Consider the following 14897-nt stretch of genomic DNA (forward strand, 5'->3'; position numbering starts at 1 on the left):
AGCCTGGCAAGGCTCATTCTGCACCCCAGAGAAGGGAAATGTTGAGTCCTTCATTCACACCATTTAGAATCATGGTGCCGAGGAGGGTTTCTCATCAACACCAGCAGAGGAGAAATCTCTTGGGGTGAGGTTTGGCTGCCAGGTCCATCAGCATGAATTCCCCATGACTCAGAGGCAGGACTTGGCTCATGGGTGCTTGCACCCATCAAGAGCCAGCGACAACCTTGAGTGCCCAGAGGAAGCCCAGCAGTCCTGCCTCCCCCCAGCCCCTTTCTCAGCCTGGTTCCTCTTGATCTCCTGATCTCTTGAAGAGATCTGGCCTCTGCTCTCCCACACAAGGCACTGTCGGTCCCTGAGAGCCAGGGCAGGAGGAGGTGGCACAGCACCTCCAGAGCTGGTACCAGCACACCTCACCTCTGAAAAAACAGTAACCAGGTGTTACATCGACCCATGTGAATGGACTAAAAATGCCTGTGCTACCACTCTTGGAAATCAGCTTGGTCTGAGAAGTCTCCAGACAGTTGCAACAGCTTAAAAGTCCCATTTATGGATCCAACAGGACAGCAAACACTTTTTTTTTTTTTAATTGGATTAAGTGGAAAAACCAGACAAAGCCCTTCCCAGCACAGGTAGGATCACTGAAACCCAGGGCTGAGCCCGCGGCTTTGGCAGGCAGAGAGAACAGAGGCTCAGGGGCAGGGGGTGTCAGCCAGCCCCAGTCCAGGCTGCCCTCCCAGTGGAGATTGGATCTCCCACACAGATACTCAGCCCTGCTTGGCTCCCTCCAGCACCAGTCCCATTAGATCAGGCCCAACAGGATTAACCACATATCACAGCACCAGCGGAAGGCAGATTTACCTTTTAAAAAGAAACACACGCACCAAAGTCCATTTTAAAGGAACTGCCTCGGTTCAAAAGTTGCTTCCAAATTTAGGTTTGCTAAAATTAAGATTTCATATTTTTAATAAAATAGAATTAGACCCTTTATGATAGATTAATAATCAAAGGCCCACAGAAATGCTGCCATAAATGAAGTTTTTTAATTCCAAAGGAAACCATTTGTTTAAAAGAAGCAAGTGTTCCCCTGCAGAGCTGGAACTTCAGTAATTGCAGCATGATGATAGAAAATGGGGCTGGAAAGCAAAAATAACTTAAAACTATTCTAAACAACCATGACGCTGAGTCATCTGTTTCAAAGTCCAAATGGAGCTGTCCCAGTGACAGGGCCCACAGAAAATGCTAAGGTGCATAGTTAAAAGGGGAGGGGAGAAACAAAAACAAACAGTAAAAATAGTACAAATTCCTTCAGATACTACTTGTGACAAAAGATGAAAGCTGGGATTTTCACCTTCTTTCCAGCTTCTCAACTGCACTGAAGCTCAGGGTTTTATCACACCAGGCACCCCTAACACAACAGTACAACGGATGTAAAACCAACACCAAATACTGGAGTTTAGTGTTCCTCTAAATCAAGTTAAGGAAAAATAAAAGCACCCTCTCCCCAGCTGGTATCAGCCAGTGTAACCCCACAAAGAACAGGGGAAGGAAAGGCCAAACCCAGATCTCTCAATCTTTTGTACTCCAGCCTCCCTTGTATACACTGCTATCACATTGCAAAGTGTGTAAGTCACTGTATGAATGGCAAGGTGCCACCAGCATAAATACATTCGTATCTGGACAAAGGATCAGTCTGCATGTCAGGATCTTCATTAAAAATGAGCTTGTAAGCACTTCCCCTTATTCTTTTGGTTCGTTTCCACAAAAACAAAAATGTATCATTGCGTCAAAGGACGCCCAACACGAGACTGGACCGAGCACTTGGTCCTTCAGACCAAGTCAGCTGTGCTTCCACAGCACTCCAGCTTTCCCAGGCTCACCAAGGTGTGGGTTTAAAGCACTGGTATTTGATTCTGGTAGCTAGCTTGATCTAATGATGGGTACATCTAATGATGGGTAGAGCACGTACTCGTTCCAAGAGAGACAGAGCTTGGCAGACCTTGTCTTATCCGACACACCAAGTCCTTTATGCCCTACTACCAAGACTAATTTAAACCTAGTTTCAGGTAGATATGGGCACACCACACCACAGGGCTTACCCACATCGAGTTTACAATGTGGCATTTGACTGGAATTCACCTCGAACCAGCACGCCGTGGAAGGTGGTGTTTCCAGAGCTGCATCATGAGCGGTGCATCCCTCTGTGTGTGAGCAGCCACAGGCAGAGCAGAGCAGGAGCCTCCTCCTCTGTCCCCCCGTGCCCTGGGGCAATGTGGGGCTCCAGGGACAATTCAATCCCCTCAGGATTTCACAAACAATCGACAAAAGCAGGAACCCAGGAAGGAGGTGACAAAATGATGGTAAAGCCTGTGGGAACAAGCAGCCTGTTACGACAGAGGGACAAGTGACAGGGACAAACCTTTCCTCATGCATGCTCAACAAAGGCCTGATGGAAAGCTGGTGGTCATCCCCACTGTCAGCACCTCCCTCTCCAACAACTGCTTCAGACTTCCCTTCTCCTCCTGCAAAAGATCCAACTGCCTTAAATTCTGCCTTGTGCTGCTGTAACGAGAGAGGGCTCTTGCTTGCTGCTTACTGATGAGGAACCAACATCCAAAAAAAAGAAGAGCATGGATCAAAGGCAGTCAGGGAGAGGGAGAAGGGAGAGGCCATAGCTTTTATCAGGCCAACTGACAGAGCCGGAAAAACAACAGCCTGAATTTTGGGCACAGCTGGCTTTCTTTAAGGTCTGTCTATGTTGCAGGAAGGAGAAGCCTGTAGTTAAAACAGGGTGTTCAATTTTTTTTTCCCTAGGCTGCACCCTGAGTTAAAAACACCACTGGCAGAAGGGCTGGAAAAAAGCAATGAGTTCAAACAGAAAGGCATCCAGGAGGGGAATTTCCAAAAAGGTGGGGAAGAAACCATCAAAGCAAGATTTCCAAAGAGGTTGGTGTTCTTTGGGAAGGGAAAGTTTTCCAAGATCTGACTCCAGGACAACTTCAAGACAATGATATCGTCTATGTGTGAAGCTGCCTCAGTCTACACTCCTCAAACACAGATCCAGGGAGGCAGGAAGCAGCTGGATTTCAGAACTAAGCACAATGGGAGAACTGAACCTCATGTCCCTTTTACACCACACTCTCATTGTGGAGAAATCATAAAGCAAATCATCCCCTGAGCTAATGTAATGACTATTTTAACTCTTTTTTTTGTCAGCAAGAAAGGAACTCAACACATGGAGAGCCAAACCTTGCACCTTGATCACCATAATTTGATCCTCCACCTCCCCAGAGCCAGGCAGGAAGCCTGGGAGCTTCATCCCAGGTCATTGCTGGAGCATGCAAGTACCTTCCACATCTCATGTTACAGCATCCTCCAGGCTTTGTGCAGTCTCCAGCAGTGCTGCCTTTGGGGGCCAGGTACCTGCTGGGTCTAATGCCTGGCTGAGGAGATGAAGGTCCCTTCGTTTGATGAAAGAGCAAAAGAGGATGAGTTGTTCCCTAATGATAAGCACGCTGTAGGTTTGCCCAGACTCTGCTCCCTCTCATGCCTAAAGTACATCCTAGGATGTCACCAATTCTCAGGTCTCACAGTCTCCAAGGTGCTTGTCCTCTGACTGCCCCAAGAAACAAGGCAGCATTTATTTGTCTTTCGCAGATGGGTCACTAGAGGCAGAGAGACAAAGCCCCAGCTTCCCTCTACATAAACTCCTCAAAGCACCAGGTTTGAGGATTTCATGGTGTTCAGGCACCTGAAATTGGGTCCAGTGTCACACAGAGCAAAGACCCAACTTCAAAATCCCAGAATCTGGGCCAGAAGCCCTAACCACTGTCCACCTTTGCCACATCCTGGCCAGCTGCGATTGCTCTCCTAGGTTTCATCCCAGTCTTCATGCTCTGGACTGCCTCAGAGGAGCCTCTGTACTGCTGACAGAACAAAATTCATCCTTTGATGCCATTGGCACTTACTCCATTAGTTGCTTTGAAGATTAGGGCCAGAGCCTTAAATTGGATTCAGAAGCTGATGAGCAGCCAATGGAGCAGCTTGAGCTCCTGGTGGCCCAGCCCTCTGGGGAGGTGAGTGGTCATGCTCTGCATCACCTGGTCCCACCACACTTTTTCTACTTTCAGCTTCTGCTGCACGGCACGGAAGCACAGCCAGCTTGAGCCAAGCCATGACTTCAGTACAGTGGACGAGATTGTCCCCAAGCTGGATAGAGGGAAGGGCAAGTAATTTTGGCAAGGAGGGAAAAAGGCAGTAATTTTGGAAACAAGCATTGCCTGGCCAACATGGCTAGCAAAGAGGCTGGAAAAATTTGGATTCTCCAAACTACACCCACGGTTCAAGGCAGCATGGTGACAACAGAGAGCAAAATGTCACCGCAGGCTTCAAAGCCTTGTGTTTTCCAGCCCCCTTCCCCTCCATCCTCAGCTGGACTAAGCTGCTCATACCTGCAGCCCACAGCAGCAGCAGCAGCTCTACTGGTTGTGCCAGCTGGGAATGAGAAATGTGCCTGTGGCATCTCCATCTCCCCTCCTGGTGCGGAGGCCCTCTCTTCCCATCACACAGTGCTGCCTGACCAGTGGGTGATGGGCAGCAGCAAGAGGGGGAAGCAGGCAGCACGTAAGCCAGGAGCATCAGGAACATCGACAGGAGCCCAGAGTGGGAGCACACAGTTTTGTTTTGGCATGGTTTTGTTCCTCTGTGTGTTTTTCACCGGAGCAGTTCTGATGCACAAAGGAACCATCTTTGCTGTGTCTGTTCAATTTCAGCACTAAATGGTGCCTGCAGAGTTCTGCATGCAGAGCTCAAGCTCTAGACACTCAACAAAACATCCATCCCCCAACCACATCCCCTCCTTGGCCCTCCATGGAGCAGCACACCTGGATTGCACCCACACCCACCACCCAACAGCGCAGCATCCCCCAGGATGGGGGTCCCTTTGCCCAAATTCCTTCAATGCCTTTGGAGACTGGCAACTCAAAGGATGCTAAGAAAGGAGGAATATGGACCACGAAAAGCCACAGCTCCTCTCCCCAGTCAAGTTGAATCCCCAAGAAAGGAAAGAGATCCACACACGCCAAACTTCCTTCCAAAGCATCTCCCTCCTCCAGGAGGCAGGGCACAGGGGCAGCAAGACACTCTGTGCCGTGAAGTGACACACATCGAAATAACATGTGGCTCACTCACAGCAACTCCATTAATTTAAGTTAATTTCCTGCAGTTCTGTCTTAGTTTTCCAGCAGATTCAGGACTTAAAGGTTAAAGCGTAACCTTGTCTCAGTAGCTTGCTATTCGCTCCATGCAAATGTCTACCTACAGCCTGGTAATTACATGCATTTCCACAGAGCCAATCCGCCGTCAGCCTGACAGATACTGATCTTCCCGTTTTATTTTTAGCTCTGTGCTTCCCCCTCTAGATGCAAAAAAAAATTCTGTTTGTTCCATCTTTTGCTGCAGCCTCTTTTTTCCCTGGCTCACCAGCCAGCTCCCGGCTCAGCCGGGCTGGAGCAGGGAGCAGCACGGGACTGCAGGCTGGGCAGGCAGTGGGCTCCTGCTGGGTGTCCTGCACGGGTCCCCACCACGGTGACAGTGGGCAGCCACCTCCTTTGGGGTCACCCAGGGAATTTGTCATCTCCAGCAGCAAGGGGTGTTTAAATAGGAAACCGAAGTGAGATATAAACGATCCTTTTCAGGGGAGCTGGACACTTTTTCTTGGGGACATCTCCAGGTCACACACATCCAACTGAGAGAAAAGGGGTCAAATCTGGCAAAATTCAGCCCATGTGCCTGTGGCTCTGCAAGTGCAGGATTTATCATCTCGCAGAAGTAAGTGACTTCCCCCGTTAGCCACCCCTTGGGGCCACCCAGAAAGGAGGCAGTGCCAGGAGGGCAGGCACTGGAGGCAGGTCACCCACACGAAGACAAGGCTCAGTTGAATTGCCAGCCCCTAAAATGCGCACACATGAGACTAAATGCATCTGGTGGCACTGAGGCCAATGTGCTGTTCTCCTTCATGAGTGGCTCCTGTGGCTCTGGGGAGGAGGCAAGGTGTGCGAACCACTAGAAATCAGTGTCCTCCAGAATTTTAACTCTATGGGGCAGCCCCCCACCAAAGAGTGGCCCAAAAGGGCGATTGTAAATCATGAGACTTGGAAGAAAAGGGGGTCAGGTGGTTCTTTCTTGCCTTTCCTTTTGGAAGGAGTCTAGGAATGGGGATGGATTAGGCTTTTAGGGTGAGGTCTGCATGCCTCTCTCCCACCCTCTCTCTCACAAATGCATATTATAGATTTAAACCAGAACAGATTAATAGAAACTTTACTCACATGAAGGGGGAAGAAAGTCACTGAGCCTCAGAAGTGACATGAGGAAAGCACTGGCAGTTGGCACTCCAGCACACAGGGCAAACCCACTGTGCCCAGCCTTGACTGTGGACCACAGGGTGCAGCTCGGGGACATTAAGTGGGTGAAAAGCGTCTGCACAGACAAGAGAAAGAAAACCTGCATGCAGGGAAGGCACATTAAAAATGTATTAGGAATTTTTCTAGATTAAATAGCTGAAGTGAAAGAGGAAAGAGGAGCAGGGATGGGATTAAGTAGAAGGAAGGGCCAACCTGCATGAGACTCCAGTAAAAGCCAGTAGAGCTGGAGCTGATGCATCTCCCCAACACTATGGATACTTCTCCAGTGCTCATCCCTGCATTGGCTACCTCAGCCACACGGGAATCAGAATTGTGTCTCCTACCTGCAGAGAAAGGATTGGTTGTCTTGTTACTCTTCCAAGGATCCTCCTAGTCCCAACATCATTAAAAAATAATAATCAAGAAATTATCCCTACATGGTTTTACATTTCCAAGGGAATCTCTTCAAACCTGAAGGAGTAGTTCCCCTCCTTCAAATTTTGTAACAAATAAAGCATACAACTCTGGGAAGATGCTTATCCAACATTCTTCAAACATTTTCAACAGGTATTTTGGGGCAGTTAGTAGGAACAGGGATTTTAGAGAGATCTGGGCTACACTGTCCCAGTTTTCCCCTCCCACAGCTCCTAAGCTGAAGGTCAATCTAACACACAACCAGGAGATCAGGAGCCATCCCAGCAAGTGACAGAGATCACAAAGCAGGGAGTGTGGAGGGAAAGGTCCTTATCCCCATTGCAGAATGATAGGCAAGGAACAGAGATTTTGTTATTCACTTAACAGCCCACAAGCTAGGAATCAAACTCAGATCCCAAAATCCTATCCTTCTGCACCAAAATAAATAAACCAACCAGCCAGCCAGCCTGCCTCGCATCAAGGAGGAGTTGGGGAACTCCAAGGGAGCTTTCCCACCCTCTGCACAGCTGCAAGCCCTGGCTGAGCTCCGCAAGAACCAATTCCTCTAAAAACAACAAGTTTAGCCAAAGGAATTCAGGGCAAGCAAAGAGAAAAAGGCTGAAGCAAACCTACCCCTTTACCATATTCCTGCAAAACACCTTTAATCTGTGATCTTCGCATAATTGTGTTTAAAACAACTCAAACCTGGCACTGCCAGCCTGTCATTGGAGAGTCACTCTCCTGCTGCTGGCTCGTTTGCTGGGATTTTTAACTGTTATTCAGTCACCATTTTCCTTTGTGTGATTCAGTCCTACTGCTCCCACCTTCACTTGAAATTTTAAAGGCTGGATACCTCCAAATCCCTTTCTTTGCATTTACACCCTTCCTTTCTAGAGAACAGCAACAGTCTCTGCCATGCATCATTTCACCAAAGACTGCACTCAAGGCTGCAGTTGGTCTCTTGCATCCTGGACATCTCTGCAAAGTAACCAGCACAATCCAAGGCTTTAACTCCTATAGTCTTTCCTCCTGCACTTATTCATCAGGCTCCAAGTCATTGCAGTGCTTTACTCCAAATCTCTTCCCAGTGGGTTTACACTTCACTGTCATTGTAGTGCCCAGACTTGAGCACTGGAAAAGTGCTGTGAGCACAAGCAAGAGAGAAGGAACCAGGGTAATGTCTCCAGGGCTGTCTGACACGTGGCCTCAGCATCTGTTGCCCCAAAAATATCAAATGGGAGATCTTGCCCTTACACAAGATGCACACAACAGAAGGTTTTAGCCTTTCTGTGACCACAGCTGGCTCAGGAGATGGGTCCCCAACAACACCAGTTAGACCAGTGCTCTCCATTCCTGTGGTGACATTTATTCCAAGACTTCCAGTTCTTCAGCTGTCCTGCAAGAAGCTCTTTTCCTCTGGATCTCTGTTGCAATTACATCCACTTGGCATTTTCCTTGTGGCATGGTTATTTCTGCCCTCTTACAGAAAATCTTCCCAGGCTTTCTCTGTAGTTCTTTCCTCTTTGACTTCACTTTGTGCATCTAATGAAAACATTCAAGATGATGTGGGAGGGGGATGTAAACAGTGACATGGACCATCCTGAGAAAATTCCCACAGTGGAGAATGTGACCCTTGGATGATGCTGGGTGCTCCCACCATTCAGCTACCTCTGCTCACCTACATCTTTCATTTACAGGAACTCCCTGCAGCTTTCATTCCATGGCTGTGTATCTCCAGTGAGACGCGCGGAGACACTGGGCAGAACTGGAATATTGTGTCCATTAAGTTCCTTTGGGGTGCTCTGACCCCCAGTAAGCACTCCCATGTGCCATGCCATGCTTCTTCCCACAATCCTGCCACCTCCAACAGCTCAGACAACACAGGAGAAAAATTTTAACTTCAGGAGCATTGCTGGGAGTGTGAAACAGCACTTCTCCCCCCATGCCAGCCCTGCTCTTTCTACCATGTGGACAGATGGAAATTGCCCAGCTCAGCCTATTTTTCTACCTCAACCTCCCTTGCCCCAGGCTTTCCCACCCCATCCCACATTTCTCCTGTGTCCCAGGTGAGACACAAGCTCCCATCCTGCAGCAAGGACATCTCTGACCTGCCAGCACAACATCCCAGTGACAGCTACATGGACTCAACATGAGCCTTTCCTCTGACTTCAACAGCTGCTGGCTTCATTCCCCTATTCCTCATGGCCTCTCTATTTCCTCATGGGCTGCTCTTCTATTTGGGAGCCCATGATTGTATCTGACAAGGTCTCCTAATTGTCTCCACTGATTTTACCAGAGACTGATTTTAAAAGCAGCTCAGTAACTTAGTCACTTCAATATCATTGCTGGATTCAGCTCCCTCATTTATTAATGGGCGTACTTTTGCTCTTTCTCCCTTGATATGGTTGCAAAATCCCTTTTTATTTCTCTTAACCCCTTTGGCTAACATTAACAAGCAACAACTCAGTAATATTTGATATTATATGTGTATAAATAAAAGCAGGAAAAGATCTTATTCACTCCTGTTATAGCTACTAAAGCAGGCCTAGGGCTCTGGAATAGCAGCTTTACTGCATACGTTAAATATCTCCATTACTCTATTAATGCACAGTGTTGGAATTTTATTGGATGGTTTGGGTTATTTACCTTATAAAGCAACATGGGCATCACAAACCATGAAAAGAGGGTACTTAGTACTTTCTTCTTAAGTCTGCATCTCCGCAGTCCAAGTGAACACAAGACCACAAAAACAAAACCCCATGTGCTACATGTTCTTCCTTTCATGAGAGGTGGGGAGGCAGGGGCAGAGGGGAGACCAGCAGTTATCCAGACACCAAGTCCATTGCATGTTGTTCCTCAGGAGGAATTTGGACAGACAATTTGCAAACAGCAAGCCCAGCCTGCTTTTCTGGCCATGGTGACACAGCCAGCAGGTGTGAAGCATGCTTCATTCAGCTCGAAAGAGGTTTTGGGGTACCCCATCCTCACAGCCCAAATCCACAGGTGACAGGAAAGAAGGGAAATAAAAAACCAAACAACTAATACCAAAAAGCACAGAAACAATTTCCAAGGGGGAATTTTGGTATTTGATATTTTCATTGACTTCTCAAACACAATTCAAATAATGTCTTAAACTGTCAGTAAAATTGTAATACCCAGGACCACTTAGCAAAGTGCCCAAAAACCCCACTTCCAAAGGTCTTTGAAAGAATTAAAATAATCTGGATAACTCAACTCAGCCCCAATGAGAGGCCACCTTCCCTCTGCAGGCTGCACTTTTATTTTCCTGCCTTTAAATTGCTGCTTCAAATTCTCCACAGCTTGGACTCTCAGAGACTGGCTCCAGTTCCCTGCAGAGAGACAACCAGTGAAACACAGGAGATAACTCAAAAAAGCTGCCCCAGGGTTCTGTCCCCAAAGCTCAGTGTTGAAGTGAGGGAGGAAACGCCAAGAGCCAAAACCAGGCACATGTGGCTCAACATCTGCCTCAGTTTCCCCCACTCCAGCCAGCGCTCATCCCCAGGGGGCAAAAGGGATGAGAGGGTGGCTGGTATGAGGTGTCTTCCACCAGACAAAACCCTTCCCGTGGGCTGAGAAGGCAGTGTGGCCATGTGAGGGGAAAGGATGCTCAGATCCCACCTCTGCCAGGCACACAGTGGCCAGGCAGGGAAGGATCCAGGTGACACAGCTGCAGGATGAAATGCTGCCGAGCTCCACAGCATTGGGTGATTGAGGGTAAGCTGAGGTCACTCCCAGCAGGGCTGAGGTGATGGGTGACAATGACATCCCTGACTTCACCCCTGCCAACACTTTCCACTCACTTTTTGCACAAAACAGGGAGAGTCCAGACTTTTCCCATCATCCTCTTCCTCCCTTCTTTAAGTGCAAAAATTCCCACCGCCACCTCTATTTAAACCCAGCCCAGTCCAAGCAGGGGGCGAGGTCCTCTCGGGTGGGTTTTCTGTCTGGGGGCTGTGATTTTAGGCAGCAGCAGGGAGGCAGAAGCACCTGCTGGCAGCCACCCCCGAGCCTGCACGAGGCTGCCCGCAGACCGCAGGCAGCGGAGGAGAGGGAGGGCGGGCGAGCAGGCTCCCCTTGCAAAGTCTGTCCTGTGCTGTCTAATAACACAAGGTGTCATTGTATACCCAAATCAGTGCCTGGAGCTTTATTTATAACAACTGAAACACAAAACCCAGCAGGCCAGAAACGGCAAAGGGAGCGAGAGACCAGGGAGGGCAGGGACTCAGCCGGGCAAAATCTCCCTATTTAGCAGGATTTGCCTTGAGATTTTCAAATCGGATTGAGGCTGGGGTGGGGGGGGGTGGACCCCAGGGGCCACGGGAGGAGGAAAAAAAGATGAAAGGAAGGGAAGAGGGAGCTGGCAGAGCAGCGATGCCTCCCCGGCTGCGGCAAGGCGACGGGGCTGTCTCCCTGCACGGAGCGATGGGGGTGCTTTGCTTGCAGCCCCCGCCAGCCAGCAAAGGGAGGTGGGGGAGGCTCCAGCTCCCCTGGGACTCTCTGGCTTCTACAGCAACTCTCTTTTAAAGGTTATTTGTGGCTCGTTAGCCACTCCTCATCCCAGGAAGAGCTTTGCAGCTCAACTGCTGGCTCCAGTGGACTCCCTCTTGCACTGAAATAGGCTGTACCTGCGAACTTGGCAGGAGCCATCCCAAAGGGACTCGCCCAGCCCGGCAGGCAGCGGTCCCAGCGCGCTACCTCAGGTGTGGCTCCTATCAAACCCAATGCCAGCGGCTTGCACGACCCCGCACCTGCGAGAGGCTGAGGACCCCGAACTCTTGCTGAACTCAGTGGGAGCAGAGGCAGCTCAGCAGCGAAAGGTCGCAGCCCTACACTTACAGCATCGGGAGAGTGCTCTCCTCGGGTGGGTCCAGATGTTATCACCACCGCTGCCACCCCCGGCAGCTTGTTCATCTGCTCCCTTGTGCCGGAGGCTCCCGCTGCCGGCGCAGCGCCGGTGGAACAGCTCTCGCACTCTCCTCCGAGGCTCCTGGGCAAAGGCTGGCAGCTCTCCCTAAACCCCCTTTCCCCAGCAGCTGGAAGGAAGCTGCTGCCAGACTTTGTGCTGAAGCGGCTGAAGTGGGAGCATTCACGTCCCGTTCTTCTGACACACCGTGGAGGTGGTAAGCAGCAGCAGGAGGGAAATAATAAACAGCTGGAGGGGATGAAGGGGGAGGTAACGTCTCAAGGAGATGCAGCTAGGGATGCCGTTTGGTGTTCACCTCCCCTGCAGACAGATATTTAAATCTCCAGGTGCAAAAGCCACTGAAAGTTCAGCCTGAGTCAGAGCTCCAAAATTTGACCCACTAACATGCAACAGAATGGGCCCCTTAAAAGATAAAGCCAAATTCTGAGTCTGTCTTGCACTGAGGCCACTTTGGTCCAGCTTTGCTGAAGACAGTGGGAGCCAAACCATGTTCCCTGCAAACAAACTAGAGCCAAACTATGAAAGCAAATTCATAATCCATAAAGGAAACTGCTCCCATTATCTTGACCAGGGCTTTAGAATCTTCCCTTCCTCCCACTCTACCCCAGTATTGGTCTCAGATGTTTTCCAACTCGTCATTTGAAGAGGGAAAACAAAACAACACCAAACCCACAAGGCACAGGGGGAAGAGGCTTTCGTGTTCCTTCGCTAGTGAGCGCTTGCCCAGCTGCACCCACCGCCCTCAGCCCCCAAAGCCTACCTGCAGAATTACATTTGCAAAACTGTTGCCCAGGAAATGTGCAACTAAAATCTGTGAAATAAGCATGCCTGGAATCAGACGTTCCCAGTGTAGTTAAACGACCGTGCCTTGAAATCTGCCTCCGCGTTTAGCCACGCTGCCATGTACGGAGCTACAAAACAAAACACTCGACTTGTTTCACATCCCAGCCTCGCCACTGGGACTCTTGTTCCCTGCAAATAGGGAGCCCAAACTCCTTCCCCGGAGGGTTTTAGGAGTGTGGCAGCAGGACAAACTGCAATTGGGGCCCTACCCTCACGTACAAAATCAGTGCAAAGGCTCAAGTGCAGGATATTGCCCGTGCAATGAACTGTAGCTGCTCAGGAAATAAAACCCAAGCAGAGGAAATAGAGAACCAAGGCACTGGAGTTCCCCATCTCTTCCGCCACGTGTGTCCGTTCGCAGGGCAGAGCTGGTGGGAACACAACCCCAGCTGCCTTGTTACAGCACAATGAAAACAAGAGCTTTTGTGGGGAACAGCAGGACCCAAGGGAATATCCACCCAGGTCTGTCCTGGGGAGGATGGAGCCTTCAAGGCAAACAAACCATGTCAGTCCCCCATGGAGCATCAACTGGGGGAAACCTGGGTCCCTTAAGCCCACACAAGGGCTAGAGACACCATCACTGGTTATTCCAGAAGACAGTTTGGAAAGCCTAAGCCCTGCTGGAAATTTCTGACATGTTATTTCACAATGGTTTGTCCTATGCACTAGGTGGGCAGGATTTTTTTTTTTTTAAGATTTTTGTAGATGGGAAAGCATCTCTCCTTCCCCTCTCTGAGCTCACCATTCCAGTCCCACATCCCAGCAAAGAACATAAACTTCCTGCTTGCCTCTTTTCCCAGCAGCAAGCAAGTTTTCACTCTATTTTTCTTTCCTAGGGAGACTGAGCTGCATAGGCAGTTGGGCAGCAGAAAGGCAGGTCCTCACATGAAACCATAGCTCCACTGCAGTTCCCAACCCCTCACTTGGAGTCCCCAGCACTGGGGGGAGAATTCAGGATCGGGAGACCCCTCTGAGCTCAGCTGCTTCCCAGGTTTCACACAGTACCTACACCTGAGACAAGACATTGCGGAATCCAGAGGGTGTTGCCTCCCCAAGACAATTAGGTTATGTTCGAACCACGACCTCGAGGAATCGGATTAATTACAGTGATGTCGAGCATGACTTTGTCTACAGGGACAAGTCATGTTTGACATTGCTGCCAGCCGGCTACAGGTCTGGAGGATGAGTGAAACTGGAACAGTCCCTCCCGAGGCTGGTTCATTGGCACACAGTCAGCGACAGGGCAGATTTTAGGGAGAACAGTCTGTGTGAAAGCCTCAGCAAGCAAAACCCCACACCAGAGCATTCCCACACGGGGCTGAGAGAAGTCACATAGCACTGTCACACTGACACACACAATTAGAGGTGTTGGCCTGGTAGAAACCTGGGATCTTCCAGCAAGCAATGGCCACCAATGGCCAAAATCCATGGTTTTACAGAGCATCTAAACAGCAAATAACTTAAATTGTTGTTTTAACACATGAAAAAGTTCTCCTGGTAGAAAAACAACAGGTCTTGCACACAAAACAGCACGTTCCTCAGCCTGATCCATGGGTTTAACTTGCATGCAAATAGCTGATGTTATTTCTCATCTGATGATGTGTCCTGGCCATGGGAGGATTTCACAGTCAGGCCAGAGTCACAGATGGGCTTACAGGCTGGAACAAGGTCTCCCCAAAGGGTCAGCATTTCCCTAACCATCCTGCCTGCACCACCCTTACTCTGGGCTGCCTACCTCCACCCCCCAGGCAAGGCTCTGCCTCAAGAAATCTAAAACAGTAGAAAAAAAACCCAAATCCAAGCTGATCTCTGAGGCTAAAAAAGGGCTTTGAGGCAAAGGGGAATGGGGGGAGGTGGGGAAGGAATCTGAGGTTGCATCACTTGGAAATACCCGAGTGCTTCGGAGATGTATGTACATGTTCAGCTTCCTACCGTTTCTCTAGGAACCTACTTGGGAACAGCAAAGTGACACCAAAAGGATCACAATGACATTTGCCTGAAGCAGAAAAAAACAGCCTTGAATTTAACCCAAATGAGCCCATGTGAAAAATACTCCCTTGGAGCTGGGCACTTTTTGAGGTTTGGAACTCCAGGCAGACAAGTGGGGCGAGAGAGGTTTGAAACATAAATCAATCAAGAACTTTTGCCCTGTGCCTGGGCTGAAAAACCAATACAGAGACAGTCTCCATTGTATTTCAAACCTTTCTCAGAACATGGAACTAAAACTGGGTTTCGTTTCCTTCAACAGAAGTCACCATGGCTCCTTCATGACAAGGAAAATAGATTGGAGGGAAAGT

The 14897-nt window shown here is 49.4% G+C and overlaps 1 long non-coding RNA gene across 5 annotated transcripts in view; it reads right to left on the reverse strand.

Annotated features, from left to right (window-relative positions):
* Positions 1–11755, reverse strand: part of LOC125336705 — an 84946-nt gene extending 73191 nt beyond the window's left edge. For 4 of the 5 annotated variants that reach the window (XR_007207826.1, XR_007207827.1, XR_007207825.1 and 1 more), the window contains exons 1-3: positions 11670–11755; positions 6612–6742; positions 6324–6498 (exon numbers count right to left, since the gene is read on the reverse strand). This is a non-coding gene — a long non-coding RNA (uncharacterized LOC125336705). The remainder of the gene's footprint in view (positions 1–6323; positions 6499–6611; positions 6743–11669) is intronic. The other variant, XR_007207829.1, reaches the window with a different exon arrangement.
* Between the last annotated feature and the right edge of the window lie 3142 nt (positions 11756–14897).

Source organism: Corvus hawaiiensis, chromosome 21, assembly GCF_020740725.1.
Source record: "Corvus hawaiiensis isolate bCorHaw1 chromosome 21, bCorHaw1.pri.cur, whole genome shotgun sequence".
Lineage (NCBI taxonomy): Eukaryota > Metazoa > Chordata > Aves > Passeriformes > Corvidae > Corvus > Corvus hawaiiensis.